This window comes from Rutidosis leptorrhynchoides, chromosome 6 (genome assembly GCF_046630445.1).
Source record: "Rutidosis leptorrhynchoides isolate AG116_Rl617_1_P2 chromosome 6, CSIRO_AGI_Rlap_v1, whole genome shotgun sequence".
NCBI lineage: Eukaryota > Viridiplantae > Streptophyta > Magnoliopsida > Asterales > Asteraceae > Rutidosis > Rutidosis leptorrhynchoides.
The window spans coordinates 9,393,462-9,401,874 of NC_092338.1; positions in this window are offsets into that span (position 1 = coordinate 9,393,462).

An 8,413-nucleotide genomic window follows, 5' to 3' on the forward strand; every position below is an offset into this window, starting at 1 on the left:
AGTAGTTTTACGCGAGATTTAATATCTGAGAAAGTAAAATTAAAACTGTAAAAAAATATTCTTGTTGAAAGCATTGACTCAATTCGAGAAACCAATGAAATAATTAAAGAAATAATACATGAAATAGTTAGTGAAACCATTCTGACGTCCATTTAAATATTAGCATTGAGCCAATTTTACTCGTTCTTACTTGGTTTCACATACCATTTTATACAAAAACACATTCACAGTTAAACCGCTTCAACCAAACAATTTTATCTAGACAGGTTCATTCAGAAAATTTAGAAAAAATAAGAGTATTTTGACAGAAAAATTCATGAAAAGTCTATTTATTTCACACACTAAAATGAGTAGTTTTATGCGAGATTTAATATCTGGGAAAGTAAAATTAAAACTGTATAAAAATATTCTCGTTAAAAGCATTGAATCAATTCGAGAAACCAATTAATTATTATAGAAATAATACAGGAAATAATTCGTGAAACCATTCTGACATCCTTTTAAATATTAGTATTGAGCCAATATTAATCGTTCTTACTAGGTTTCACATACCATTTTATACAAAAACACATTCACATTTAAACCGCTTTAACCAAACAATTTCATCTTGAACGGTTCATTGAGAAAATTTAGAAAAAAATAAGAGTATTTTGACAGAAAAATTCATAAAAAGTCTATTTATTTCACACACTAAAATGAGTAGTTTTACGCGAGATTTAATATCTGGGAAAGTAAAATTAAAACTGTAAAAAAATATTCTTGTTGAAAAGATTAATCAATTCGAGAAACCAATGAAATAATTATAAAAATAATACATGAAATATTTCGTGAAATCATTCTGACGTCCATTTAAATATTAGCATTGATCCAATTTTACTCGTTTTTACTAGATTTCACATACCATTTTATACAAAAACACATTCACTGTCAAACCGCTTCAACCGAACAATTTCATCTAGACCGGTTCATTCAGAAAATTTAGAAAAAAATAAGAGTATTTTGATAGAAAAATTCATGAAAAGTCTATTTATTTCACACATAAAATGAGTAGTTTTACGCGAGATTCAATATCTAGGAAAGTAAAATTAAAACTTTAAAAAAATATTCTTCTTGAAATCAATAAATCAATTCGAGAAACCAATGAAATAATTAAAGAAATAATACATGAAATAGTTCGTGAAACCATTCTGACGTCCATTTAAATATTAATATTAAGCCAATTTTACTCGTTCTTACTAGGTTTCACATACCATTTTATACAAAAACACATTCACTGTCAAACCGCTTCAACTGAACTATTTCATCTAGACCGGTTCATTCAGAAAATTTAGAAAAAATAAGAGTATTTTGACAGAAAAATTCATGAAAAGTCTATTTATTTCACACACTAAAATAAGTAATTTTACGCGAGATTCAATATCTAGGAAAGTAAAATTAAAACTGTAAAAAAAATATTCTTGTTGAAAGCATTGAATCAATTCGAGAAACCAATGAAATAATTATAGAAATAATACCTGAAATAATTCGTGAAACCATTCTGACGTCCATTTAAATATTAGCATTGAACTAATTTTACTCGTTCTTACTAGGTTTCACATACCATTTTATACAAAAACACATTCACTGTCAAACCGCTTCAATCGAACAATTTCATCTAGACCGGTTCATTCAGAAAATTTAGAAAAAAAAGAGTATTTTGACAGAAAAATTCATGAAAAGTCTATTTATTTCACATACTAAAATGAGTACTTTTATGCGAGATTTAATATCTAGGAAAGTAAAATTAAAACTGTAAAAAAATATTCTTGTTGAAAGCATTGAATCAATTCGAGAAACCAATGAAATAATTAAAGAAATAATACATGAAATAGTTCATGAAACCATTCTGAAGTCCATTTAAATATTAGTATTGAACCAATTTTACTCATTCTTACTAGGTTTCACATACCATTTTATACAAAAACATATTTACTGTCAAATCGCTTCAACCGAACAATATCATCTAGACTGGTTCATTCAGAAAATTTAGAAAAAATAAGAGAATTTTGACAGAAAAATTCATGAAAAGTCTATTTATTTCACACACTAAAAAGAGTAGTTTTATGCGAGATTTAATATCTGGAAAAGTAAAATTAAAACTGTAAAAAAATATTCTTGTTGAAAGCATTGAATCAATTCGAGAAACCAATGAAATAATTTAAGAAATAATACATGAAATAGTTAGTGAAACCATTCTGACGTCCATTTAAATATTAGTATTGAGCCAATTTTACTCGTTCTTACTTGATTTCACATACCATTCTATACAAAAACACATTCACTTTCAAAAATGCTTCAACTAAACAATTTCATCTAGACCGGTTCATTCAGAAAATTTAGAAAAAATAAGAGTATTTTGACAGAAAAATTCATGAAAAGTCTATTTATTTCACACACTAAAATGAGTACTTTTACACGAGATTTAATATCTAGGAATGTAAAATTAAAACTGTAAAAAAATATTCTTGGTGAAAGCATTGAATCAATTCGAGAAACTAATGAAATAATTAAAGAAATAATACATGAAATAGTTAGTGAAACCATTCTGACGTCCATTTAAATATTAGTATTGAGCCAATTTTACTCGTTCTTACTTAGTTTCACATACCATTTTATACAAAAACACATACACTGTCAAACCGCTTCAACCGAACAATTTCATCTAGACCGGTTCATTCAGAAAATTTAGAAAAAATAAGAGTATTTTGACAAAAAAATTCATGAAAAGTCTATTTATTTCACACACTAAAATGAGTACTTTTACGCGAGATTTAATATCTAGGAAAGTAAAATTAAAACTGTAAAAAAATATTCTTGTTGAAAGCATTGAATCAATTCGAGAAACCAATGAAATAATTAAAGAAATAATACATGAAATAGTTAGTGAAACCATTCTGACGTCCATTTAAATATTAGTATTGAGCCATTTTTACTCGTTCTTACTTGATTTCACATACTATTTTATACAAAAACACATTCACTGTCAAAAATGCTTCAACCGAACAATTTCATCTATACCGGTTCATTTAAAAATTTTAGAAAAAATAAGAGTATTTTGACAGAAAAATTCATAAAAAGTCTATTTATTTCACATACTAAAATGAGTACTTTTACGCGAGATTTAATATGTAGGAAAGTAAAATTAAAACTGTAAAAAAATATTCTTGTTGAAAGCATTGAATCAATTCGAGAAACCAATGAAATAATTAAAGAAATAATACATGAAATAGTTAGTGAAACCATTCTGACGTCCATTTAAATATTAGTATTGAGCCAATTTTACTCGTTCTTACTTGGTTTCACATACCATTTTATACAAAAACACATTCACTGTCAAACCGCTTCAACCGAACAATTTCATCTAGACCGGTTCATTCAGAAAATTAAAAAAAAAATAAGAGTATTTAGATAGAAAAATTCATGAAAAGTCTATTTATTTCACACATAAAATGAGTAGTTTTACGCGAGATTCAATATCTAGGAAAGTAAAATTAAAACTTTAAAAAAATATTCTTCTTGAAATCAATAAATCAATTCGAAAAACCAATGAAATAATTAAAGAAATAATACATGAAATAGTTCGTGAAACCATTCTGACGTCCATTTAAATATTAATATTAAGCCAATTTTACTCGTTCTTACTAGGTTTCACATACCATTTTATACAAAAAAACATTCACTGTCAAACCGCTTCAACTGAACTATTTCATCTAGACCGGTTCATTCAGAAAATTTAGAAAAAATAAGAGTATTTTGACAGAAAAATTCATGAAAAGTCTATTTATTTCACACACTAAAATAAGTAATTTTACGCGAGATTCAATATCTAGGAAAGTAAAATTAAAACTGTAAAAAAAATATTCTTGTTGAAAGCATTGAATCAATTCGAGAAACTAATGAAATAATTATAGAAATAATACCTGAAATAATTCGTGAAACCATTCTGACGTCCATTTAAATATTAGCATTGAGCTAATTTTACTCGTTCTTACTAGGTTTCACATACCATTTTATACAAAAACACATTCGCTGTCAAACCGCTTCAATCGAACAATTTCATCTAGACCGGTTCATTCAGAAAATTTAGAAACAAAAAGAGTATTTTGACAGAAAAATTCATGAAAAGTCTATTTATTTCACACACTAAAATGAGTACTTTTATGCGAGATTTAATATCTAGAAAAGTAAAATTAAAACTGTAAAAAAATATTCTCATTGAAAGCATTGAATCAATTCGAGAAACCAATGAAATAATTAAAGAAATAATACCTGAAATAGTTCATGAAACCATTCTGAAGTCCATTTAAATATTAGTATTGAACCAATTTTACTCATTCTTACTAGGTTTCACATACCATTTTATACAAAAACATATTTACTGTCAAATCGCTTCAACAGAGCAATATCATCTAGACTGGTTCATTCAGAAAATTTAGAAAAAATAAGAGAATTTTGACAGAAAAATTCATGAAAAGTCTATTTATTTCACACACTAAAAAGAGTAGTTTTACGCGAGATTTAATATCTGGGAAAGTAAAATTAAAACTGTAAAAAAATATTCTTGTTGAAAGCATTGAATCAATTCGAGAAACCAATGAAATAATTTAAGAAATAATACATGAAATAGTTAGTGAAACCATTCTGACGTCCATTTAAATATTAGTATTTAGCCAATTTTACTCGTTCTTACTTGATTTCACATACCATTTTATACAAAAACACATTCACTTTCAAAAATGCTTCAACTAAACAATTTCATCTAGACCGGTTCATTCAGAAAATTTAGAAAAAATAAGAGTATTTTGACCGAAAAATTCATAAAAAGTCTATTTATTTCACACACTAAAATGAGTACTTTTACGCGAGATTTAATATCTAGGAAAGTAAAATTAAAACTGTAAAAAAATATTCTTGTTGAAAGCATTGAATCAATTCGAGAAACTAATGAAATAATTAAAGAAATAATACATGAAATAGTTAGTGAAACCATTCTGACGTCCATTTAAATATTAGTATTGAGCCAATTTTACTCGTTCTTACTTAGTTTCACATACCATTTTATACAAAAACACATTCACTGTCAAACCGCTTCAACCAAACAATTTCATCTAGACCGGTTCATTCAGAAAATTTAGAAAAAATAAGAGTATTTTGACAAAAAAATTCATGAAAAGTCTATTTATTTCACACACTAAAATGAGTACTTTTACGCGAGATTTAATATCTAGAAAAGTAAAATTAAAACTGTAAAAAAATATTCTTGTTGAAAGCATTGAATCAATTCGCGAAACCAATGAAATAATTAAAGAAATAATACATGAAATAGTTAGTGAAACCATTCTGACGTCCATTTAAATAATAGTATTGAGCCAATTTTACTCGTTCTTACTTGGTTTCACATACCATTTTATACAAAAACACATTCACTGTCAAACCACTTCAACCGAACAATTTCATCTAGACCGGTTCATTCAGAAAATTTAAAAAAATTAAGAGTATTTTGATAGAAAAATTCACGAAAAGTCTATTTATTTCACACACTAAAATAAGTACTTTTATGCGAGATTTAATATCTAGGAAAGTAAAATTAAAACTGTAAAAAAATATTCTTGTTGAAAGCATTGAATCAATTCGAGAAACCATTGAAATAATTAAAGAAATAATACATGAAATAGTTAGTGAAACCATTCTGACGTCCATTTAAATATTAGTATTGAACCAATTTTAATCATTCTTACTAGGTTTCACATACCATTTTATACAAAAACACATTTACTGTCAAACCGCTTCAACCGAACAATTTCATCAAGACTGGTTCATTCAGAAAATTTAGAAAAATAAGAGTATTTTGACAGAAAAATTCAAGAAAAGTCTATTTATTTCACACACTAAAAAGAGTAGTTTTACGCGAGATTTAATATCTGGGAAAGTAAAATTAAAAATGTAAAAAAATATTCTTGTTGAAAGCATTGAATCAATTCGAGAAACCAATGAAATAATTAAAGAAATAATACATGAAATAGTTAGTGCAACCATTCTGACGTCCATTTAAATATTAGTATTGAGCCATTTTTACTCGTTCTTACTTGATTTCACATATATAAAAACACATTCACTGTCAAAAATGCTTCAATAGAACAATTTCATCTAGACCGGTTCATTTAAAAATTTTAGAAAAAATAAGAGTATTTTGACAGAAAAATTCATGAAAAGTCTATTTATTTCACACACTAAAATGAGTACTTTTACGCGAGATTTAATATCTAGGAAAGTAAAATTAAAACTGTAAAAAAATATTCTTGTTGAAAGCATTGAATCAATTCGAGAAACCAATGAAATAATTAAAGAAATAATACATGAAATAGTTAGTGAAACCATTCTGACGTCCATTTAAATATTAGTATTGAGCCAATTTTACTCGTTCTTACTTGGTTTCACATACCATTTTATACAAAAACACATTCACTGTCAAACCGCTTCAACCGAACAATTTCATCTAGACCGGTTCATTCAGAAAATTTAGAAAAAATAAGAGTATTTTGACAAAAAAATTCATGAAAAGTCTATTTATTTCACACACTAAAATGAGTACTTTTACGCGAGATTTAATATCTAGGAAAGTAGAATTAAAACTGTAAAAAAATATTCTTGTTGAAAGCATTGAATCAATTCGAGAAACCAATGAAATAATTAAAGAAATAATACATGAAATAGTTAGTGAAACCATTCTGACGTCCATTTAAATATTAGTGTTGAGCCAATTTTACTCGTTCTTACTTGGTTTCACATACCATTTTATACAAAAACACATTCACTGTCAAACCGCTTCAACCGAACAATTTCATCTAGACCGGTTCATTCAGAAAATTAAAAAAAAAAATAAGAGTATTTTGACAGAAAAATTCATGAAAAGTCTATTTATTTCACACACTAAAATAAGTACTTTTACGCGAGATTTAATATCTAGGAAAGTAAAATTAAAACTGTAAAAAAATATTCTTGTTGAAAGCATTGAATCAATTCGAGAAACCAATGAAATAATTAAAGAAATAATACATGAAATAGTTAGTGAAACCATTCTGACGTCCATTTAAATATTAGTATTGAGCCAATGTTACTCGTTCTTACTTGGTTTCATATACCATTTTATACAAAACACATTCACTGTCAAACCGCTTCAACCGAACAATTTCATCTAGACCGGTTCATTCAAAAAATTTAAAAAAAATAAGAGTATTTGACAGAAAAATTCATGAAAAGTCTATTTATTTCACACACTAAAATAAGTACTTTTATGCGAGATTTAATATCTAGGAAAGTAAAATTAAAACTGTAAAAAAATATTCTTGTTGAAAGCATTGAATCAATTCGAGAAACCAATGAAATAATTAAAGAAATAATACATGAAATAGTTAGTGAAACCATTCTGACGTCCATTTAAATATTAGTATTAATCCAATTTTACTCGTTCTTACTTGATTTCACATACCATTTTATACAAAAACACATTCACTGTCAAACCGCTTCAACCGAACAATTTCATCTAGACCGGTTCATTCAGAAAATTTTAAAAAAATAAGTGTATTTTGACAGAAAAATTCATGAAAAGTTTATTTATTTCACACACTAAAATGAGTACTTTTACGCGAGATTTAATATCTAGGAAAGTAAAATTAAAACTGTAAAAAAATATTCTTGTTGAAAGCATTAAATCAATTCGAGAAACCAATGAAATAATTACAGAAATAATACATGAAATAGTTAGTGAAACCATTCTGACGTCCATTTAAATATTAGTATTGAGCCAATTTTACTCGTTCTTACTTGGTTTCACATACCATTTTATACAAAAACACATTCACTATCAAACCGTTTCAACCGAACAATTTCATCTAGACCGGTTCATTCAGAAAATTTAGAAAAAATAAGAGTATTTTGACAAAAAAATTCATGAAAAGTCTATTTATTTCACACACTAAAATGAGTACTTTTACGCGAGATTTAATATCTAGGAAAGTAAAATTAAAACTGTAAAAAAATATTCTTGTTGAAAGCATTAAATCAATTCGAGAAACCAATGAAATAATTACAGAAATAATACATGAAATAGTTAGTGAAACCATTCTGACGTCCATTTAAATATTAGTATTGAGCCAATTTTACTCGTTCTTACTTGGTTTCACATACCATTTTATACAAAAACACATTCACTGTCAAACTGCTTCAACCGAACAATTTCATCTAGACCGGTTCATTCAGAAAATTAAAAAAAAATAAGAGTATTTTGACAGAAAAATTCATGAAAAGTCTATTTATATCACACACTAAAATGAGTACTTTTATGCGAGATTTAATATCTAGGAAGGTAAAATTA